Source organism: Peromyscus maniculatus, chromosome 11 (genome assembly GCF_049852395.1).
Source record: "Peromyscus maniculatus bairdii isolate BWxNUB_F1_BW_parent chromosome 11, HU_Pman_BW_mat_3.1, whole genome shotgun sequence".
Classification (NCBI taxonomy): Eukaryota; Metazoa; Chordata; class Mammalia; order Rodentia; family Cricetidae; genus Peromyscus; species Peromyscus maniculatus.
In genome coordinates, this window is record NC_134862.1 from 20,587,760 (window position 1) to 20,611,689 (window position 23,930).

General features: G+C 46.1%; 1 pseudogene; it reads left to right on the top strand.

Moving 5' to 3' along the window:
• The first annotated feature begins 802 nt into the window (after positions 1–802).
• On the top strand, positions 803–1,398 carry LOC121821199 (large ribosomal subunit protein uL23 pseudogene; annotated as a pseudogene).
• Positions 1,399–23,930: the final 22,532 nt, after the last annotated feature.

Genomic DNA, 23,930 nt, shown 5'->3' on the forward strand with positions numbered 1-23,930 from the left:
TAGCTTTGCGCCTTTCCTGGAACTCACTTGGTAGCCCAGGCTGGCCTCGAACTCACAGAGATCCACCTGGCTCTGCCTCCCGAGTGCTGGGATTAAAGGCGTGCGCCACCACCGCCCGGCATATTTTTGTATTTTTAAAAATATTTTTATTTAATTGTACCTTGAAGTATTAACACACACTGCAAAACAAGGTCACTTCAGAAAATCCTGTGATGTCTATCATGTTCTCTCTGTTGTATTTTTCTCCCTGCAGTAATTTCTCATTTATTTAATTATTTTTTACAAAAACAAGCAGACGTGTGTGCTTTTCCGGTCATACACACTTCCTGTGCTTGGGCTGCACTTGGAAATGACTCTCTCTCTATGTCAGTACAAAGAGAACTCCACTCTGAGTGCTCTAGCTTTCCTTCATTCAGCCAGCCCCCTGCTGAGGAGACTGGGAGATTCCTGGCCTTTAACACTCCACATCAGCAGGAAAATCCTAGTGTGCATGCCTTTCTTTTTTTGAGAGGATAATTTTTGGAAGTGATTCCCAGTGGTGAGAATGCTGAACCAGAAGGCAATGCATGTAATTTTGCTAGCTATTTCCAAATTCTCTGAGAGGCCCGCACTACGGAGCATCCCACCAGCAAAGAGAATGTTACTCCACTTCTGGGTTTTGCTTCTCTGAGAAGTGAAAATTAGCACTTCAGTGAGGATTCATCTCCCTCTCCACATATGAACTGCAACCCATATACTAAGAAAGGACTCCTTTGGATATAACACCATTGGGTTGTAAAAGAAGAAAACTTGCTCCCTGGCCATGCTGCATATTGAGTAGGGAGTTTTTTCCCTCTTACAGATGGACTTGAATGGTTAAGTCCTCATTCAGAGTAGCTGAGGCAGGATGAGTTCATGAAAATGGAATATCCACCATTCATAAAACAAGATACTTTGCCTTTTTGCCGAAAGCAAAGAAGGAAGCTTCTGCCCCTCCCAAAGCTGAAGCCAAAGCAAAGGCCTTGAAAGCCAAGAAGGCACTACTGAAAGGCATCCACAGGCACAAGAAGATCTGCACATCACCCACCTTCCAACGGCCCAAGACTGTGGCTCTTGAGGCAGCCCAAATAGTCTGGAAAGAGCGTGCCCAGGAGAAACAAGCTTGACCACTATGCCATCATCCAATTCCCCCTGACCACTGAGTCAGCCCTGAAGAAGACAGAAGACAACACACTGTGGATGTTCATTGTGGATGTTGAGGCCAACAAGCAACAGATGGAATAGGCTATGAAGAAACTATGACATTGATGTGGCCAAAGTCAACACCCTCATAAGGCTGATGGAAAGGAGAAGGCATATGTTGGGCTGGCTCCTGATTATGATGCTCTGGATGTTGCCAATAAAATTGAGATCATCTAAAATGAGTCCAGCTGGATAATTCTAAATATACACTCTTTCACCAAAGGAAAAACGAAAAACAAGATGCTTCAAAGAGCTTTCTTAAGCAACATCTGCCATTGACTGCCAACAGAGGCATCCATACCCATCAAGTAGTCAGTGGATGTTCTTTAATAAAATTGAATCAAATTCTGGACTCAGAGGCCCTTGATGAAATCATGAGACTCTAGTGCTTGATAGCAAAAGATGAAGCAGCAAAAAGACATCATAACTTTGGTCAAAACCATGGGAATTTACTTTGGAAAGTCCTTTCTCTTCCTGCCCACACAGAAGGAATGTTTGCACGTTGTTTGTGTAATCTGTTTGTGTTTCAACAATGAAAAAGGTGTTTGAAAAAATTAAACTGTCAATTATTTTGTTTGATTTTGATAAAATTTAGCACTTTAACATTGTAAAGTGAGTCTTAAAATTGTTTTCTAATTATATTTTTTAATCTATTTCTCTGTGTGCTTGCACATACATGAGCGTGTGCAATGTTGCTGTGTGGAGGTCAGAGAACAATTTGTGTGAGTCCTTTACCGCATAGATCTGGGGAATCAAACACACACTGAGCCATCTCACGGGCCCAGACTGTGGGTCTTTTGTGTGAGCCGTTGCCTTTACAGAAGCAGCCAATGGCATGTGTTTACAGAAAGCACTTGCTCAGGATTTGCTTCTCCACAACACAACGGGCTAAGAACTGTGCTGGTGGCTGGAAGTATAAAGAGGACAACTCGGTTCTGTTCTTCAAGGATGTAACATGGCAGTCTGGTGAGGAAGCACATACATCAATGGAACCTCCTCCATGGGACCAGAGAGATCACACTGCAGTTGTTCAGTATGTTTCTGCTGGCAGCTCTCCTCTAAGGAAGTGTGCTGAGATGAAGTCCACACGCTGGATAACCTACACATGTAAAGTGCAATATGGTCGGGGTTGTATGCTCACACAGGCATAGAGCTATCGCCGCCTTCAACCTGAAACCGTTCATCACTCCCAAAGAGGGCATGCTTCTGCTACCATGACCCTCTACCTACCTTGGCCACCCCAGATCCTCTGTACTCCCTAAACCTATCTGTTCCTAGGACTGCGCAGTCTTCCATGGCTTTCTTCTCTCGGTGAAAACCATTTTGAAAACGGATCAGTGTTTTAGAGCACATCCTTTCACTCCTTATTGTAAAATCATATTCCATTAAATGGATATAGCACATTTTCTCTTTGCTATTCTTTCATTAGGAGGCATTTACAAATGACAAAATGTATATTTCCTCTTAAAATGTGACTGTGCCACATTTTTAACCCATTCACCCACTGAACACTTGAGCTGTTTCCCTTTGTGTATGTGTCTGTGGTGTATGTATGTGCACATGTATGTACAGCTGTATGTCTATGTGTGTGCATGCATGTGGAGGCTGGTGATCAACATCAAGTATTGTCTTTTATTGTTCTCTCCCTTATATTTTCAAATGCTTTGAAATATTTTACATGTGTGTGTATGTGCATGTACACGTGCATGTGTGTGTACAGGTACACACTGAAGTCAGAAGAAGGATGACAGATATCTTGGAGCTGGAGTTACAGGTGATTTTGTGAACTAATGTGGGTGCTGGGATCCAGGCTTTGGTCCTCTGACAGGTCTGAACTTCTGAGCAGTCTCCCTGGTCTTGTTGTTTGCGACAGGCGCTTGTCACTGGAGCTGGGGTTCACGAGGGACTGGAGCCTGCCTCTCTCCATCCCTCCCTCGTCCTGCGAGCTGTGGGGGATGGATAGACACAGCCACGCTTAACCTTTAATGTGGACCCAAGCCAAGGGCCTCATGCCTGTCTGACAAGCACGTTGCCCATTAAGCTGTGTCCCCACCCTGCTCCTCTTTTGTTTGGCTGCAGAGCAGTGCTACCGTGACTTACCAGCACCTGCTCTGAGCAGATTCGGTGAGATTCCTGGATTTCATCTCGTGGAGTCACTCAGGAGCACAGGCCTCTCTATGTACGCCCACCATCAAGATCAGGCATCTCTATGTACGCCCACCATCAAGATCAGGCCTCTCTGTGTACACCCACCATCAAGATCAAGCCTCTCTATGTATGTCCACCATCAAGAACAGGCCTCTCTATGTATGTCCACCATCAAGAACAGGCCTCTCTATGTACGTCCTCCATCAAGCACAATCATTGAAAAATTTCAACTTCTCAGCCTCCTGCTGAGAATTCATATAGCATTGATTTTCCTGTGTTTTGGAACTGGGAAGGTCCAATACTGTCAGTTTGTCTATGCTTCAAGTCAGGTACTGCCCAACACGTGGCTATAACATCAAGTTATCCATTTCATGTTTCCCTATCCACAGACATGATCTCTTTGAATCTCCCCTCTAGTAGTAATCACACAAAAAGACAAAATGTGTTTACCTTGGTACCATCCACTTTTTTTTTCTTTTCTTTTTTTGGTTTTTCGAGACAGGGTTTCTCTGTGTAGCAGCTTTGGAGCCTGTCCTGGAACTCACTCTGTAGACCAGGCTGGCCTCGAACTCACAGAGATCTGCCTGGCTCTGCCTCCCGAGTTCTGCCTGGCTCTGCCTCCTGAATGCTGGGATTGAAGGAGTGAGCCACCTCTGCCCAGCACCACCCACTCTTAATGCTTATACCCACAACTGCTTAATGGTAGGCTCCAATATTTAGCCAGGAAAAAACATCAACTTGTCTGGCCTTCCCAGGTTCTCCCTGCCTCTGTTCTTCAGACATCAGATCGTTTGGAGATGCACCTCTTCTCCCGTGGTGCCCTGCTTCCTCCGCTGAGCCCCCCCACCCTCCCACTGAGCTCTGTCAGACTGCTCTCACTATCTCGGCATTTATCAGAATGTTAAAGCTGCAGGGCTTCCTCTCTGGTTTCACATCTCTCCAAGTTTCTTTTTATTATACTTTCTCAGTAAGAAGATCATTTTCCCGATAGAGAACAAAAGCATTATTGAGTGATTCCGTGTTAGGTATTTACACGCCACTTTCCTCCCGCCTGGGAGTCGTCTTCCTGGTTCCCGGACTCCGGTGGGAAAATAAGAGTCCTTTAGGTTGGTCTCAACATTTTTCACAATTCCTGATCAAGAGAGCTTCCTCAAGCGGTTCTTAGGGGTCCAGTTCCGTGTGGCTTTTGTTTTGTTTTGCTTTTCGAGACAGGGTTTCTCTGTCTAGCCCTGGCAGTCCTGGAACTCACTCTGTAGACCAGGCTGCCTTCAAACTCAACAGAGATCCACCTGCCTCTGCCCCAGTGAAGGGATTAAAGGCGTCCGCCAACCGTACCTGGCTCCAGTTAGTGTTTTTCAATAGCTGGCTATAGGGCCACTGACCTTGGGCACTATGCATCTTGGAACCATTTCTAAATGTTAAAGGAGTCCTCTTGTTTCTCTGTGGAGAGCTCTAGGAATTGTCTAGCTGAGGTCTCTTACCTTCTCCTTCCACCTCTCACACATCCCAATTCTCCACTCCATTTCCAAATCTGTTGAGAAATACTTTTGTAGTCATCAAGGCAACGTAGTTCTGATTAGGGTAGAGAAACAGACAATGGGCGAAAAATCATGAGGAAATTATTTCGAAAATCTTTACCTTGTCTAAAGGTCAGTCCCAAAACCTACAGTGATGCAATTGACCTTTCTCATTCACCTTAGAGATGGACAGTGTGCTCCTCCCTCCCCTCAGTTCTGTGGGTGCTTGTAGTGAGGGAAAACAGTTTTCCTGTGGGGGACCTTGTTAGTATTCTGAACCGCCCCTTGGGGACCTGCCCAGCGTCCTAATATCATCTTACGTAAAGTCCCCTTTAAGAAGAAACCCTTCCCCTTCTCTCTCTCTCTCTCCCTCTCTCCCCTCTCCCCCTCCCCCCCATCTCCCCTCTCTCCCCCTCTCTCCCTCTCACCTCTCCCCTCTCTCCTCTCCTCTCCCCTCTCCTCTCCCTCTCTTCTCTCCTCTCTCCCATCCAATCTGTACCTGGCTCTCTCTAAACAAAAAATGTACACGCTTTAACACAATTCTGTAATTTTGCTGGGACTCAAGGGTATGAGTCTACTCCTGATGTTTTGCAGATACCCATTGCCTACTTTTCTATGATATGGAGTTCAATACTGATTGGCAATACTAATATATCTAAAACTTTTTTGTCCTTTATAAAAAAAGAATTCTGCCGGGCGGTGGTGGCGCACGCCTTTAATCCCAGCACTCAGGAGGCACAGCCAGGCGGATCTCTGTGAGTTCAAGGCCAGCCTGGGCTACCAAGTGAGCTCCAGGAAAGGCGCAAAGCTAAGCAGAGAAACCCTGTCTCGAAAAACAAAACAAAACAAAAAAAAAAAAAAGAATTCATATAAGCTTCAGAGGATCAAAAGAAATCATGAAACTTGGATCCACTTCCCAGAAGTCAAAAGAATTCCAGATAAATGAATTTTCTTCACTTGTCTATTCCTGAGGATGGCATCTTTCTCTCTCCTGGTCTCTGCTTCCTAAATACTAAGACCGTGAGCCTAAAAGTTCCAAATAAGTTCATGAATTTTAACTCTTGTCTCTAGTCTATATCTGTTTCAGCAGGCTTCCATTTATCTGACTGACACATCCAGGCATTGGCTACTAACTTCAACCTGTGAGCCATAGACTTACTGAAAGCTGATATGGACCAAGCCAGCCAATATGAATGCTCCTTGTTTCCAGCTGGGTCAAATTAGATGTTTCTGGTTAATGCCCCATTGCCTAAATTCCCTCCGTACCTTTGACTAGTCTCTCAGTTTTGTTGGGCTCTGACCACCTGTGCCCCATTTCAGCTTGAAGCAGTTATGGAAGAGAATACATCGTCCCATGCTCCCTGCCCCCAAAACAGGCTAAAAGCCTAAGTCAAAGGTAGACTCCTGGCACAGGGGAGAAAATGGTTACCTAATGCCCATTGATGTACCAGAAAACTGGACCTAATATTGTCAAGTGATAGATTTATTAACTAAAATGTTTCTGCAATAAGATAAGACACTTGGCCTTCTTTATGGCCTTCTTTACCTAAGATATGACCTTAAGAAATTATTATTTCTATATAAATTATTCAGAATTATATAATCTGGATGTACTCAAAGATCAGATCAAAACTACAGGGCCTTAAAATTGTAACAGATATAGATATCGCTGCCAATGACTTAAAAAATGTCTTTCCTTACTCATGGTCTATTCAGGCTTAAGAATGTAAGCCTCCTTGTCCTTGCTAATTTCATTAAGCTGTAACTAATTGGGAAAATTATATGTCCACATTTAATTTATGTTCTCTCAAAATTAAACCTAAATAACATTTGGTTTTGTTCCCCTGACCCCATCATGATGTAGACAGCCACGTGGCTGGCAGCCATCTTTTACTGAGGTTAACTAAGGTTTAAAAAAACTACATTTAGTCCTAAGGGGCTCTCTGTTCATTTTATCTCCTTCTAGAGTAAGGAAACAACAAGCCTCAGATATCTTAGATTGGTATGAAATTTATCTGTTCAGATTAACAAAAGCTAACTCAGAGATTTACACCTATGTCTTTGCCAAGTGTTCAACACCAAGCTCCTAGAAAATTTAAATAAATGATAGCATATGTTTGATAAATAAGATATCTTATAAACAAGATATATATGATGGAGTTTCTGGTCCCCTGAGAGGGTTCTTTTCTCAGAGGGTCTTTTTCTCAGAGTTGGGCCATACCCTGACTCATAAGTCCCTTTTCTCCTGTTCCCATTCTGCCCTGGGATCTTTCCCGTCACTCTTCTTTGTCTTCTCAGGAGACAGCGAGTCCTAGTCTAATGAAAGCTGCTAACTTATTGGAGACTTATGGAATACTAGTTAATCATTCACACCTAATGGAAGACAGTCCTCAAATGCTCAGAGATCTGCAGAATATGGCATTTAAAATGTTTAATTAAAAAGCTTATTGTGATAGAGAGACATGCTGGTTTCTGGCAGCATTCTTATTTCCTCCAAAGAAGACGGCTGGGCACAGAAGAGCCTCCACCAAGAACCTGCTCCAGAGTGGCAGCACCAGCCACTGAGATGGGCAGAGAACCTTGACTGCTGCCAGGGCCTTCTTCAGACCATGGACAACAGGACTCTGGGAGCCCACTGCCTCACTTCTGCCTAGGCAAGGTAGGCTGGTCCTCCCCACAAGTTCCTACCCCACAGCCATTGGATCTTCTGAGGCCTGGCAGGTCTAGGTCAGGCAAACAAAGACTGATGCTGAGACCTCTGCCCTCAGTGACCATGGAGGACCCCGGGGTGGCTGTCTAGGTGGCCAACAGTCAGTCTCTGTCACTCTCAATCGCTACCTCAGGTATAATTCATCCTTCTCAGATCTCTGATGCCATCTGACAGCCAGGCTCTGCTTCAGCTGCCTTCTCAGTTCTCTGTGTAAAATTCACAGCCTCGTTCTCTTAGGGATAATACCGCTCCCAGTGTCTCCTGGTGAATTAGATAAAAAGACACAGTTTTAAGGTTTGTTTATGTGAAGACAGGAAAGCTGTCTCACTTCTGTTCACTTACTTATCTTTCTCAGACCTGATGATGTTTGCCAGTTCTGTCCCCCAACTCCAAGGTTTCTGTTGACTTTACTGGTCCCAGGTTTAGAGACAGGCTAGCATTAGAGAGGGTAGGGATGCCTCCCTACTCCTTCTTCACTTACTCAACCACTTCCATTCAGTAAATTTCCTCTGGTTATAGATTGAAAGATGTGTTCCATTGGGCTGAAATGAGGCCTAAAAAAAAAAAAAATGTTCATACCTTTTTAATCCAAAGCCAGAGTCTTTTTCTATGACATAAAGACGTAAATCTGTTCCAGTTGTTTTACACACTTACCCCTCCTGCCAGACTTGTGCCAAGGCCAATCCATAGGGGGTCCTCCAGATATGCAGCCCCTGCACCAGCTCTGAGGATGCCAACCACCAACAGAGGATGCCAATGGGGGCATTTCCCACCTCCAGAGAAACAGCAAAAGTGTACTCCTGAACACATCATCCCTCAGTTTGACGTGCCATCCCCCCAAGCTCATGGAACATCACTGCTGGTACCACCACCCCAGACTCAAGGGCATATCTGCTCTTCCATCTGGCTCACTCACCCTTGCCTCTTCTGTACACCCAGGGCACTTCTCTATCCCATTCTTTCTGGCAGCCCCATGGCTAGCCCCACTCATGGGGCTGATGATAACAATCTAATTTTTCTCCTAGCAAGATGCCTTCTCAGCTCCCTCAAGGAACAGATGCCTGAGGTCTCCAGGATGGCAGCTAACTGAATGCTCCTTCACTCACACTTCCTGCTGTGTGTGACACAGACTTCCACTTTACCTCAAAATCAGCAGGAAGCAGTCTCAAGAATTCAGTGCCCTTATTCTCCCACTTGCTATCCATAACTCACTTTTCTATAATAATCAAAAATAGAAGAATGTTATGTCCCTTGGGGATCCACCCAGCATCCTGACATCATCTTATGTAAAGTCCCCTTTAAGAAAAAAATCCTCCTCCTCTCCTCCTTCTCTGTCTCTCTCTCTGTCTCTCTGTCTATGTCTCTGTCTCTCTGTCTTTCTGTGTCTCTCTCTTCTCCTCTCCTCTTCTCTCTCCTACCCCCCTTTAATAATAAACTTTCCACATGGGCATGCGTCTGCATGGTGTGAGTAACTTTTCACCGCTCCATGCTACAGTCTGCCTCCGCCACCACCACATCTGCATGGCATGTCTCCCTCACCCACCATGGCACCTTGGCCCAACCTGCCAAGGTCTCCCATGCACCATTTCATAACAGTCCTCTTTCTCTCTTGGCCTGTTGGCCATCAGTCTGAGAGAGGAAAGAGGCAGAAAGGGAAACAGAAAGCTTTGTACATGGTCCATGAGCACAAACTGAGACAGCCCTCCAGGAGACAGGTTTCGGTGAATCACCTCAATTGTATTCTGGAGTATAAAGAATATATATTACTGGGGGGCCTGGGGACAAACCCTAATTCACATCAAGTGGCACGCTCCTATCACAAGGGTCCGACAGCAGAGCTCCTAGCACAAGTCTTCTTAGCAGGAATCTATGCCAAGGGTCAAGCTAAAGATAAATCGGGCTTCCAGGCTTAGAGACAGCTTTTAGATAAGGTTAGCCCTCCGGGCCCAGGGACATTCTCCAGGTAAGGGCAGGTGGAGAGCAGGGAGCTTTGCTGGAAAGGAGGGATTTTCCATTTTGCCAACCTTAGAGAAAACTTCCAGGCCACGGCAGACTGTGACCTCTAACTGGCCAACACTTTCCTGATTTCCTTCCTCTCCTTATTTCTACCTGTGTCTTCCTGCCTTATATGAAAGATGTCAATCTCGGCGCATTTGGACTACCAGTCAGAAATCCCCTTCCATATCCAGTAACTTCTTTCTTCCAAGCTTAGTGGCCTTATTCCATAAGGCCCCTCCTCCTCCCTATGTGCATGTGACTCATTGGAGAGCTCACCCAGCTGCCACGGGGATCTTACGTCCATGGCAGTCCTGTTCAGGTTCATCTGCAATCCTTCTCATACTCTAATTTATGCACTCGAGGGTCACTCAAGCACAAACACAGAGTCAGTGCTTGCTATTCACAGTAGCCATCAGTCACCATGAAGACTGGCAAATATTAAATCATTGCCCCAAGGGAAGCACAGGTTGGACTCTGTGATCCTTTGGTCACGCTTTCCTTCATGTACAGTCGACACACAGCCCTACTTTGTGTGTATTTTCCATTTAAAGACTCCTCATTTAATACCTGTTGTTATTCACTAGCACGGAGCTATGACAAATCAGCACCACTTAACCCCTGCCTCCACCAACCTTCTCTGGCACATATATTTTCTCAAGAAGACACATTTCGGTCATCCTGGGCTTTGACTCATGAGACAGCATTTAGCATTATAAGCAGCAGAATCATTATAAAAAATATAAAACTGTGGTACTAAGTGGACTGGAGAGATAAATCAGTTAAGACTTGAAAAGTAAACTGAGAAGACAGAATTGGGCACATCAGGTGATTCACAATTGAGCCATTCTGTGTTTCAAATGACGCAGAAGAGCCGCAAGCACTGATTCTGAGATCATGAGTTCATTTCTGTGAAGAGGCTAATAGGGAATTTGCAAGCAATGAGAACTGATTGTGCACGCACGCACGCACGCACACCTTCCCTCCAAGGACCTACATCATATGTTTGCCACATACTTACCATAACGCAGGCCATGGTGTGAGCAGGGGGCCTCAGCCTTTGGTTCATTGGTACATACACCATGCCTAACACAGGACAGGGCTTTGGAGGCCGACAGTGATGTGTGTTTGGTAAGTAGATGAATCTCTGTGTCCAACAAGGTTGAGTGTACACTCACAGACTGCACACTCCAGGCCTGTAGTCTGTAGAGATTAGAAATTAACTTACAGAATCTACCACAGCTTCACCTGGATTGAGGTGAATAATAAATTATCCTGTGATGATGATGACCATGACCTTGGTATGGTTCTTTATGGGTTAAAACTGTATTGTGTATCAGTGGATGGCTGGTTCACTATCATCTACAATCTCTGTGGAACTATTTTACTTTTTATAAAGCCCAGGGAAACACTCAATAGCCCCAGCTGTGTTTGTCTGGTCTCCTTCAGATTCTATTTCTGCAGGCTATTTGGGCTTTGGAGGGCCCAAAGACAAACCAAGAGTTCATTAACTGTTTTGAAGGGCTGAAGATCTTTTGGAGAGAAAATTGGCATAGTGCCATCTAGTGGTCAACAGAAAAACATGTGTGGGTAAGTTTCATGTCAAATTGACAAAAGCTATAATTATCAGAGTTGAAGGAACTTCAGCTGAGAAACTGACTTTGTAAGATTGGGCTGTAGGCAAGCTATAGGGCATTTACTTAATAAGGGATGAGGGAGGGCCCAGCCCATAGTTGGTGGGGACACCTCTGGGCTGGTGGTCTTTGGAGCTATAAGAAAGCCTCCCCTGCGGGAAGAAGCCATCCATGAGGAGCAAGCCCGCCCACATCACTCCTCCACCGCCTCCACATTCCTGCCCTAACTGCTTTTCTCGATGAACTGTTGTGTGGACGCGTCAGTGAAATAAACCCTTTCCTCCCCACGCTGCCTTTGGTCTCAGTGTTTCATTGCCACAATAGAAACCCTGACTGGAATTAGATTCTCCTTATGCACCTAAACTTAGGTCGCTTTTCTTGTAAGCCAGAGGTTTATGGGTGCAGGAAACAAAAAGTGGGGAGGGGGTTGGAGATGGCTGAGTGGGTGAGGGGGCTTGCTGTGCAAGCCTGAGGACCCAAGTTCAAATCCCCAGCACTCAACCCCAGAGCAGTTGAGGGATGGGGATACAGACAGGAAGACCATTGGGGCTTGCCAGTTGCCAGCTTGTTAACAGTGGTCGAGTGAGAGAACCCCTGGTCCCCAGCTTCTGTTCAGGCTTTCTTTTTGGTGCTCAGGAGGAGTTTGGTTACTTAGGGGCAGAAAATGAATGTTTCTCTGCTTTGATTGATAGATTAGATCATATATTCACTTTTCCTACTGGATAGGTCTCTTCCCAGAATGCATCTGATTTTAATCATCTGCATCCCAATTTTGCATAGGCAACAGAGGATTCTGCTGAAAAGTTTACTGAAGAACACACCCCTAAAACTAGTTCAGGCTGGATGAGCCCTTCTGTTTTCCATATCCACATACATTGGAAATACACTTGAACAGAAACTGTTCAGTTAGACTCTCACTGGGGGTGAGGAAGATTATATATGGAAGTATATGTAGCCCAGTGCAGGTAGGGGATTGAGAAGCCCTGAGGTTGCTAGGTGTGTTGCCTGGAGGGTGTATGTGTGTACAGTGCCTGCAGGTGAAGGAACTGGGCTGCCCCATGCATTAATACAAGAGAAAATTTATGTACACAACCAAAACCCAGTGGGGTCCCAAGCTCAACTCTTTTCTATGCCTGCCTGCCTCAAACCCAGGTACAGGTTCAGTGAGAGACAGTGTTTCAAGAGAATATGGTGCATACATGTACAATACACTACACACACACACACACACACACACACACACACACACACACACGCGCAGGGGGGGTTGGTTAGTGACTGCAGAAATCATTAATAAATATATTTTTGAGCTTTACAATCATATATGTGATTTTAAACCCCAGCTCTGTTACAAAAAGCTTTGCAATTTGGGGCAAGATGCCTAGTTACCCAAGTCTCAGGTTCTTCCTTTGTAAAATGGGAATAATAATCATACCATGTTTATTTCAGGGATTAAACCAAATACTGCACACAAAGCAGCTAGCACCGTAGCTACGCTTAAGGAAATAATGAGCGAGGAACAGGTGATGCTTGAGCTGCCGCGTTCAGGGAAGAGTGCGATGCTCCCTAAGGAGGGGCTCACTGTTGCGTGCACGCTTGAGCCCTCAGCAACAAGGTGACACCGACTGCACAGGGTGTAAGCGGTCAGAGTGTTGCATGTTCAGAGCAGCTTCAGCTGAGCCATCTATTGAATAGATAATGTGTCCACAAAAGAGGAGTCCCGGATAGAGGGGCTCAGAGGACATGCATTTCTGGTGGGCTGTGTGTCAGGAGAAGCAAAGGGGTAGCGCTGCTTTCTCCACACCTGCCAAGCACATCAGGTAAATGTTAGGGACATACACACCTAAAGGTGTCCCCAAAATAACAGGCCCCAACAGCCTTCTGAGGAAAAGCATCTCTCGGGGGACGCAGAGGTGGCTCGGTGGCTAAAAGAGCATTTCGTTCTTGCAGAGGACTTGAGTTGGTTCCCAGCAACCACGTCAGGCAGCTCACAACTGCCCTGGAACTCCCACTCCAGGGACTCTGATCCTCTTTTGGACGCTGTGGGCACCTGCACCCATGTGTGCACATCCCCACACACTGACATACATATATACATGTAATTTAAAAACAAAATAAATGATAACTATCTACACTTTTGCGCCATCAAAGGTCAGAGTGGGACATTGTTCTCCTCTGGCATGCCTATCGTCCACAGTGGTCCATACAAACGGAATGTGGGAACCTGCACTGTAATCGGGTTAGGATCTGTGGCTCGTGACCTGTCCCTCCCTATTTCTTGTGGACAGATGTGTACGTCTTAACCTCCAGTTCTTCTGAAGGAAATGGGATCTTTCCTGATGCAACCAAGATGGAAGTTAAGGTGAGGTCATGGGGAGGAGTGTGGACCCCGATCCAGGATGAGCAGTGTCCTGTAAGAAGAGAGGAAGGAACGTACAGGCGAAGACGGATGTGCACAGAGGGAGACCATGAGGACATACACAGGACACCACGTGACCCGTAAGATTGGAGGAACAGGAGAGATTGCCACCCACACAGAGACAGAGACAGACATGTCTCCAGACAGAGAACAGCCACAGTGGCACCTTCGTGTCAGACTCAGGCCTGCGAGCTGTGTGACGATAAGACTGGGCTGTGTCCATCTACCAGTTGACACTGCTTAGTATAGCAGCTACAGGCAGGGACCTAGCAGAGAAAAGTTACTGCACGGATGGGCAGTGGATGTTGACCTGAGCAAAGGTTTTGTGGATTTCCCCTCACATGTTTGTGTACATATTCATGTATGTGCATGTATGTGCATGTGGTGTGTATGTGTGTGGGTGCACATGTGTGAACATGCAGTCATGCATGGGAGGCCAGAGGTTAACAGTCTGTTTCCTATTAAGGGAAGGTTGTTCATTTGAACCAAGCTTGACGATTCAGTCATCCTAGCTAGGCTGCATGCTCTCCAACCCCCTCCCCAAGTTCTGGGACTCCAGGCTGGACTGCTACCCTACCCCTGCTGGGAATTTGCATATGTACTAAGGATCCCAACTCACTTGAAAGGGCAATGCCTTAGCCACTGAGCCAGATCCCCAGCCTGCCGAGCAGTTTTTATTTGTATGGTATTCTAACTTCATGAGATTACAGCAAGTTGTCTCTAAACGGGAGGGCTGGAGGCTGAGTGCCCCTGTTCGGGCTACACTGAGCAGCTGTTAAAGTGGGAGCTTTGAGGTCCTCTGCAATACTGGCCCCACCGGAGTGGAGGAAGGTGGGGTCCCTCTGTTTCTGGGGCTTTCCATTGGCAGCCCATCTGTCCTCTGCTTGCTTGAGGAGGACATTCATTAATCTGACAGTGCCTGATCTCTTATGGAAACTTCCAGTCGCTTGACTTCTCTTTCCTCCTTACCTGGCTTTTCCGGGTAGCCAGGATCTCCATCCCAGGATACACTCTCTTCTTTGAAAAGTATGAACATTAAGTTCCTGAGCTTTGGAATACCCTTGCTCAATTAGCACGCACCGCCTTGCAGCCCAAGGCTGGAGCTTTGCCTTAGGAAATGCTCGCTCATCTGGTTGACCCAATGCCGAAAATCAGGGCTCCCCAGCCCAAGGCGCTTGTATTTAAGAGCAGCTCCACCAGGTGGCGCTCCGTCGAAGGTTAGGTGCGGGGCTCTTGAACCTCCCTCTCAGTGTCTGAAAATAATCGCAACAAAATCCCAGATCCAGGGAAGCTTCTAGAGGCTGATTTAGGAGACGTCACTTGCCCTTCTCTTCTGACTCGGTCTTTAGCGGGCAGAACTTTCTGTCGCTTCCCTCAGTAACAGCTTCCTCTGGATCAAGTTCCTCAGTAGGCCACAAGTGAAAACGTTCATCCAGGCTCTTGTAGCCAAGAGATGACATCGGAGGTGGCTGTCAGTGGGTGAGCCTGTCACTCTGGCAGGGCCTCATGGGATGCCATCTCTCCTCGGTTGCCACCCGGCACTGGCCAGGCACAGAGAACACTCTGTGCTCGCTGACACCCTCGGAACACTCAGAGAGCAGCCAACCCAGAAAAGGAGGATAGCTCCGATTTTACACCATGACAGGATGACTGCATTTCCAGTTGGACCTCAAATGCTCAAGACAGAAGAAGGAACCGAAGCCAGCGTCTCCTGTCAGAATCTCTAAGTGGTTCAGCATGGAAGCAAAGACAGCCCGCCAGCAAGCTTGGCCCGAGACCGGGGACTGAATAGCAATGAAACGAGGAGGCTCTCCTGGCTGCTGAGTGTGTGTGTGTGTTAAAACAGACATCCCCTTACGTCTACAGAAAGGTTTGCTTTTTATAAGTGACGCTGGCTTTGTGAGCGTCCTTTGTCATAAATTGAAAAAAAACAAAACAAAACATAGTTCCTTTTTCATTGTCCGTGGTTGAAGCTTGCAAATAAAAAAGAAATTTCTTAGCAAAGGGAAAAGCACACATTAGATCTACTATCAATAACCCTCACTCATCTTGTTGCTGACATTCAAAGAAGTTTGTGGGACTTCCTCGGAGACAGTGGCATAATTGTCACATGTTCAAAACCAAATCAAAATCCTGGTTCGTGAATGATGGAGAAGGGTACAGGTTCTGTGCTGTCTGCCAGTGTGCCTGCTGGGCGATCACAAAGAACGGGGGGCACACCCTCCAACTGGAGGAGCCCTTCAGTGCCTCAAAGGCAACTGCATTCTCTGGGCCTTCCCAGGAACTGTGAAACAGGTGGATCTGACCTAAAGTGGCGTCAGGTTCCCTTCGTGCGTCTCATTCTCTCCTTTGGCCCCAATATTGCGGCCCCCAACTTCTTTTGTTTGTTTCCTTTATCAAAATTTCATCTCAGGGGAAAAATTACCAGCAACTTTAAGACAATGAGAATTTGGAATTCTCTTGATTGCCCTCCCGATTCTTCTTTGTTTATTCATCACCAAGAAGGTGGTGGAAGCCTCTGGAAACACAGGGATATTCAGATGCCCTTGAACTCATTTCAAAAGACAAGATTGCCCTTTGCTCTATTCCAAAGCTCAGCACCACATCAGAGGTGTCCTGGGAATGATCCAGTTAATTCTCAAGTGTCACTCTGGTTAGGAGAGTTAGGAATCACCGTTTTCTGCTTTATATCTCTTGAAGCCCAGAGTTTTGGGATAAAGACATTCTGTTTGTTCTCTCAACAACATGGCTATGAGAGTCAGGGCAGAGAGCGACTCTCCAGAATTGTGTGTGTAATGACCAGCAGCAAAAGTTCACATATGCAGTCAGCATTGTACATTGCCCTGGTAAGCAGTGCTCGATGTGGCTGGCTGGGACTCCCAGAAGCCTGTCAATAATCCTTTTCACTCCAGGGTTGGAGCGTGCTAACTGCCTGTGCTCTAGCTTCCTGCCAGGAGAAAATCCAATAATGCCTGGAAGATAATAAAACCATCCCATGTCCATTCAGAGTACTCACCATAATGCTTTCAGTCCAAAATTGCTAGGGCTGCCAGAGTACAGAACCAAATGACCAAGAATCAAGAGAAAAATAATACTAAAATAAGATGATAAATGAGCCCTAATATTGGAGTTATCAGGCATGAACTCAAAAATAGATGTCTATGGTTTTTAAAACACCAAGTAGAATATTAGAAGAAGAAGAAGAAGAAGGAGGAGGAGGAGGAGGAGGAGGAGGAGGAGGAGGAGGAGGAGGAGAAGGAGGAGTAGAAACTAAAATTAAGAACTTGGGGGCTGACAAGACGGCTCAACAGGTAGAAGAGCTGCCATAAAGCTTCGTGTCCTGACTTTAATCCCAGGATCCGCGTAAAGGGGGAAGGACAGGATGGACTCCGTAAAGCTGCATGTGCTCAGTGGCACCTATGTCCTCTCGCGTGTCCTGTACACTGAATACATTTTTTTTAATTAAAACATTTAACCTTTGTTAATTGTAAATCGATGATGGCAACGTGCTTTTGGGACATGCTGGGGCTGCAGATGTTAGATTCAGGGGCTCTAACACATGCCTGGCGTACAGCAGAAAAGGCTTCTCTTACTGCTGTTCCCACTAACTAGGGTGGGGCTGATGAAGTATTTAATGGAAAGAGTTTACAGAAGAGTAGACACAGAAGAGCATTTGTGAAGTGCAAATTGTTGTCAAAGTAAAGATATCATTATGAAGCACTTTGATAAATGATAAATATACATTCACATAACATATGATGCATGGTAAGCATGTTCAACATATGTGACTGGAGTCCCATAAAGGCAGCAAACTGAGCATATGAGATACTTAGTGCTATGTTACCTGAAAAAATCATGAATAGAGGTATTAAATCTCTGGTTTAAGAATCCTTAAAATCTTCAAATATCAGAAACAGAAAGAAATGGCACACCAGGACACACTGTAAAGCAGATGGATTAAAAAGGAAACCTTGTGAGCAGCCAAGCAGGAAAGATTCATTACCTCCAAAGGATCGATGGTAAAACTAACTGTTAACCTCTCTGGCAGTAATGAGATAATGGAAGAGTGTGTTTAAAACACTAAACAGAAAAATATGTTCATCTATAATTCTGTTGGGATAAGAATCCTTTAAAATAGAAGGGAAATAACATTTTAGAAAAGCACAAGGTAAGTTTTCATCTGCATAGCTATACTAAAATAAATGCTTAAAATACTCTGAGAAAAGGAAGGAAGGAGAGGCCCAGCATGTGAGCTGGGGCAGTGGGATCCGAGCACTGTGCGGGCCGACCCTGCTTAGCTAAGGCCGTCAGAGGACAACAACAGCTACAAAGACCACAGCTGCTCATTAAGCTAACAATAATACGGTGGCACACGCCTTTATTCCCAGCACTTGGAGGCAAAGGCAGGGGGATCCCTGTGAGTTCTAGGCCAGCCAGGACTATACGTACAAACCCTGCCTCAAAACAAAACAAAAAACCATAAAAGACAGGTGCAAAAATAAACTCTCTTGTGCAGCCTGGACCTCATTGTTCAGTGTAAGTTTTGATGCATAAGACAGCTCAAAGTGGTGATGGCATTGAGAATGCCATCGAGAATGAAGAGCTGGTATTTTAAAAGCAGTAAATAGAGAGATGCTGGCTTCTGGGTAGAGAGCAGGCCGGGAAGTGCATGGGTGAGGTGTGCTGAGTCTGGGGGTCGTGGTTTGGTCTTTGATAGGCTCCATTGTGTGCAGGAAGCTCCTGGTCACTTCCTGTCCTAGTTTGCACATCTTCTCCAAGAGACAACTGGGAACTTGCTACTAGGACGCCTAAAAAGCAGCAGCAAGCACCCATAAGTGCATATTAGAAGCTAAATGCACAGCGCCTGGATTTAACCTGCTTCTGAAACGCGCCCGCCAGCACCTTTCCTCTTCGCTGTTGCCGGCAGCTCTTGATAATTTGGCCTGGCCCCACTTCTCCAACTGATTTCCGCTCAAAACAGCCAATTGTTATATTTTTGTTTGCTTAAATTTCCAGATTTTGTCCTCAGCATGTGCCAAGGCAAAGGGGAGCCTCAAGGTACCAGACACCACTCTGCTCTGATAACTGAGGCAGAAACAGACCCTGCAACGAGGAAGCCCGTTGACTGACACCCTTAGGTCCTTCTTCCACAGCAGGCATCGCTGATGGATCTGAGCCCTGGTCCTCACAGCCTCAGTGCAACCGCCTGGCAGGGGCACTGTTAGAGGGAGCCGTGGGCAAAACTCTGACTAGAGCTTGGTGTAGATCCCTAAAGACTGGGCCAAGGCCATGAGCCAATTGTTAATTCCTTGAGACCATGCAAGGCAAGTAACTGGTTATCCTTAAAATCCCTCCCCAGTCTACGCTGGAAACCTTGAGACTGAGAGAGTGGGTGGCTTAAGATTGTTTACCTAGTGAGTGACAACTGGAATGAATGAACTGAGCCTACTCACACCCGAGACCCTGCTTTCTCCAGTGCATCACACACACAGACTTCAGAGCGAGACTGAGAAGGAGCCAGGGTAAGAGGGTTCAGGGGTCAGACATACAGACAGAAATTTAATTCCTAGGCGAATGGAGAAGAGACAGAAGGAAGATGTCAAAATAAGACACTCTGCTTCCCCAGTCCAGCCTGGGCCTGGGCTGAAACAAGAGAACCCAAACGTGGAAGTCAGCAGTCTCGCCAGAATCCAGTGACTGCGCCGAGTGGGACTCAGGAAATCCCTTGTCAGCCGAGAGGAGAATTCGGGGCACAATAGCTGCTGTGTGGTAAGGGTAACCAGGACTCTGTCAACACTGGGGCTAGTTTTTCTAAAGGTTTATTCCTGTTTCTACGTAGGTATGTGCCTGTGTACTGTGTGTGTGACACATGAATGCAGGCGCCATCTGAGGCCAGAAGAGGCCACTGAAGCCCCTGGAGCTGCAGCTATAGGAAGCTGTGAGTTTTCCTACATGAGTCCTGGGAAAGGACCTCAGGTCCTCTGTAACCACTGAGCCACCAGCCCAGCCCGTGTTCTGGTGGTATTTTTAATGTAAAATTATATGTTGTTATTATTCTCATGAAAGGAGTGATATCACCCTTGATGGGCAGAATCACTCCCCAGTCTCAGAATGCTGTCTGTTCAAGCTAGAGTAGTGGATACCAGAATGGACTGGATTTTGACACCTCTTCTACCATATGACTAAATCAGCTTTATCAATACTTGTAAAATGAATCCAATAACAATAATGACAGGAAAAGAAGGCAATGAAAAATTGTCTTTATTAAACTTTCTTCGTACATATAACGATGGCAGGTAAGTAGTCCATTACCAGGGAAGGGGAGTGAATCCTTCTTTTCAGACAGGGCCTTACTGTGCACCCTAGGATAGCCTCAAATTCTAGATGCTTCTGCTTCTGCCTCCCCAATGGTGGGATTATAGGTGTGCGCCACTACACACAGTTTTAAGTGTAAGTAGTTTAAAACTAAAATGTTATTTAGATAATGAGAACAGTGTGCCTTTTGGTTTTGAGACTTCTGCAAATTTGCTAATATTTTCTCAAAATTGATCCGCACGTATTTGCAGTCTGTTTATCTTTAGTCACTATTGAGCAAGTGAAAATTTTCATCTCCTGTAACTTCTGAAGTTTTCTTTCCTTGTGGAGTTATGAAAGTCTTAGACGGGGAGATAAGTTAAAGCCAGACATGGTGGTGCATGCCTGTAATCCCACCCAGCACGTGGGAGGCTGAGGCAAGAAAATCACAAGTTCAAGACCAGCCTGAGAAAGACTCTGTCTCAGAAAAAAATTCTTGCAATATAGTTCAGTGGTTAGAGAGCTTGCTTAGCATGCTTAAGACAGTAGGTTCAATCTCTAGTAACACACACACACACACACATACATACATATAAATACACATATGTATGTATGTATGTACATATGAGATCCATTAAATCCAGTAAGTCTCACATCACAACAAATTCTGGAAATGCAGCAGCACCATTCATGAGTTTATTTCTTCTGAATTAATCCTAGAAGCTTTCTAATGCCACCACAAATGAAAGTTTTTCACTAGAAAACCCACCACCAGGAAAATGTTCATAAATTTCTATGCATTTCCTGGGGTCACACACGCTCACGTTGCTGTACCTGGCTCTTACATGGGTTCTGGGGCTGTGAACTCTGGTTCAAGCTTGCACAGCAAGCACTTACAGCCAATGATCCATCTCCCCTCCACTCTTTTTAAAAACCAATTGTCCACCTCTTCACTTTTTAGAAAGGTAGTGTTTTCTCTACAGTTTCCTGGCACACATCCTCAGTGAACAATGCAGCCTTTGATGGATCTGAGTGCATGGTCAGCTTCTTATTACCATAACAAAATACCAGAGAACAGTAACTCCTAAGGTTGGTTTATTCTGGCTTGAGGTTTCAGTCCATAGATACCTCAGTTGCCTTGGGCCTGTGATTGCACAGTTCATCATGGCTGAACACACGGACCTCTTCACTTCATACCAGCTGGGAAGCCAGAGAGAGGGAGAGAGAGAGAGAGAGAGAGAGAGAGAGAGAGAGAGAGAGAGAGAGAGAGAGAGAGAGAGAGAGAAATGGACCAGGATCCCATCATCTCTCCCAAGGATAAGCCCCTCAATGACCTAAATGCCTCCCACTGAGTACCACCAGTCAGATGCTCTACCACCTCCTGTAGGCTGGGGACCAAGCCTTTAATACCTAGCCCTGTGAGGACAAGCCCTAGGCCTGTTCATGACACAGTCTAGGGGCTGCAAACATCTTTGTATTGCTACCCATAGTGACAGAATTGAAGTCACCTAAGTTCCATTCCTCTGGCTCTGAAATCACTCGGTCATTGGCTTCTTTTCCATTTTTTTTGGAATGAACACACATAGCTGAGTCCAGTCAAATGAAATTCCACATGGAATCTGACATTTATCAAAGAAGAAACAATGAAAAATGTGCTAGTTTAGGCTTCTGTGTATACTTTTCAAATCAACAGGAGCCACAGCTTACTGAAGGAGGGCTGTGTTAGGGAAGTGTAGATTTTGTCAGGGCATCCTGACATCCAAAAGCAGACCTGCTTCACGACCGTCTTCTGTGTGTTGTGTCCTCCACAGAAAGTGACCCCAACCCACTGCAATGTCTGCTCCCATAGCTCACCCTTGCTGTACCACTGACACCCCACACACACACACACTTTAATCTACTATGGACTGACTTCAACACCATCCTTTGGATCTCAGGAAGCATCTCTTCCCATCACATCCTACCACACCTTGACTTTCTTTTTGGAAGCAGGGCCTCATGTACCTCAGACTGTCCTTGAACTCACTATGTAGCTGAGGGTGCTCTTGAGTCTGACCTTCTTACTGTGAGCTGCCGTTTCGGGTGTGCTCTACCACACCCAGTTTACGGCGTGTGTGCTGGGCACACTACCAGCTGAGCTCCTCCAGGTCACTCCTGACTGCCACACTGACTTCATCATGCTGGATTAAACAGATCTCAAGGTAAGTCCTCAGCTTTGTTTTCTGCTGCCTGGCCTAAGAAGGGACAGTTTCATGTCTCGTTAAGTCTTGCCCAACTCTTCTTTGGGAAACTAAGGGTTCTTGTCTGGAGCTTGCCTTGCTTGGCCTCATGCAGATTTTCTTTCTAAGGCACCTGGGAAGTGGGCTTCTTGTCCCCTTTCAGACACAGTTGACTCTGGGCTCCTAGTGGAATGGCCTTTCTCTCAAGAGCAAAGTTTTGCTGAGTGCTTCTAAGGTCCCTTCTGACGTCCTCACAGGATGCCTGGGAGGTCAAATGGCCTTGGCTGGCTGTCCTGGACTCTGGCAGATGGGTCCCTAGGCTGTCTCTTAGTGGCCTGGGAGCCACAATGACATCTCAGGGTGTCATGCTTTTCAAGTTTGGCACCTTTAGAGTGGCTGAGCCTTGGATACTTCCAGATGTCTGTCCCTAATATTTGAAGCTGGGTTTCCTGGGCAGTATCCTCATGCAAGCATCTGTTTGCTAGGACTCTGTCCACAGAACAGGTAAGGATGATGGCTTTGCCAGAGACCACTGCTGTTCCATCTCCAGACTCACACTGTCTTGTACCAGTCTGAGATCAGAGTTAGGGACAGACTCGTGATTCCTGTTTTTGAGGAGACGTTATGGTGCTGAAGGTTGGTGTAGTACCCACGGTGGTTCAACAGTTCTCTGGGACAGAACTAGAAGACCCTCACACCTAACTTCCCATCATTCATCCACATCAACTCCAACTCACTTAGTTTGGGTTTGGCTCAGACCCAGCAATCCTGGTTACACAACCAATATCAAGCATGTATAAATAGATGCAGTGCCTTGCCTCAGAGGATCTATGATTCAAAATCACAAGATTTGTACATTGCACAGCCAGATGTCTTCAGAAATATGGGAGAGAGTAAAGGCATGGAAATAGCTCCTTTCTGTGACTTTGTTGTTTGTATATTTTTATACCAGAGCACGAAAATCTGCTACCTATGTCTGGCAACAACAGCTTAGGGAATGGTCCTTTAAAAGCTACACACAGGATGGACAAATCTGGGGCATGAGTCCCTGGAGATGTTTGTGTGGTGCGACGTGACATGCTCATGGCTCTCTGCCATGCTGCCCAGATGCTGCCTCTGAATCTTTCTGAGCACAGACCTAAGCTCAGCCACACTTGTCACACGGAATTCTGTGTGGGCCAATCTCGGTTTGCCACATGGGTGCATGGCAGACTCGAAAATGCGAATTGAATGACGTGTGGACTGTCTTCCTTTGGACTCACTGCTCCTTGGTGATCTACCCTCTCTATCCCCCCTCCATGTGTCTATGTGTGTGTGCACAAATTCATGTGTACTCAGGTGCGCATCTACATGTGTGTGTGTGTGTGTGTGTGTGTGTGCGCGCACGCGCGCGAGCGAGCGAGCGAGCGAGAGAGAGAGAGAGAGAGAGAGAGAGAGAGAGAGCAGAGATCAAACTCAGGCACTATTCCTTAAGAGCCTCCCACCTTGTTTTCTGAGGCAGGGCCTCTCACTGAGACCTGGGACTTGGCAATTAGTCAGCCTGGATGGCCAGAGATCCTCCTGTCTTTGCCTAGCCAGCACCAGGATTATAAACACATGCCACCATGCCCTGCTTTCTACTTGGCTTCTGAGGATTGAGCTCAGGTCCTCAGCCCCAAGCTTTCCCCTTTCTCCATCCATGCCCTACCTCATTCCCCAAACAAGAGCAAGGAGAACGGACTCCAGGGAAGAGGCTGATTAATCAGTTTGAAACAGGTACAACACCTGAAGACT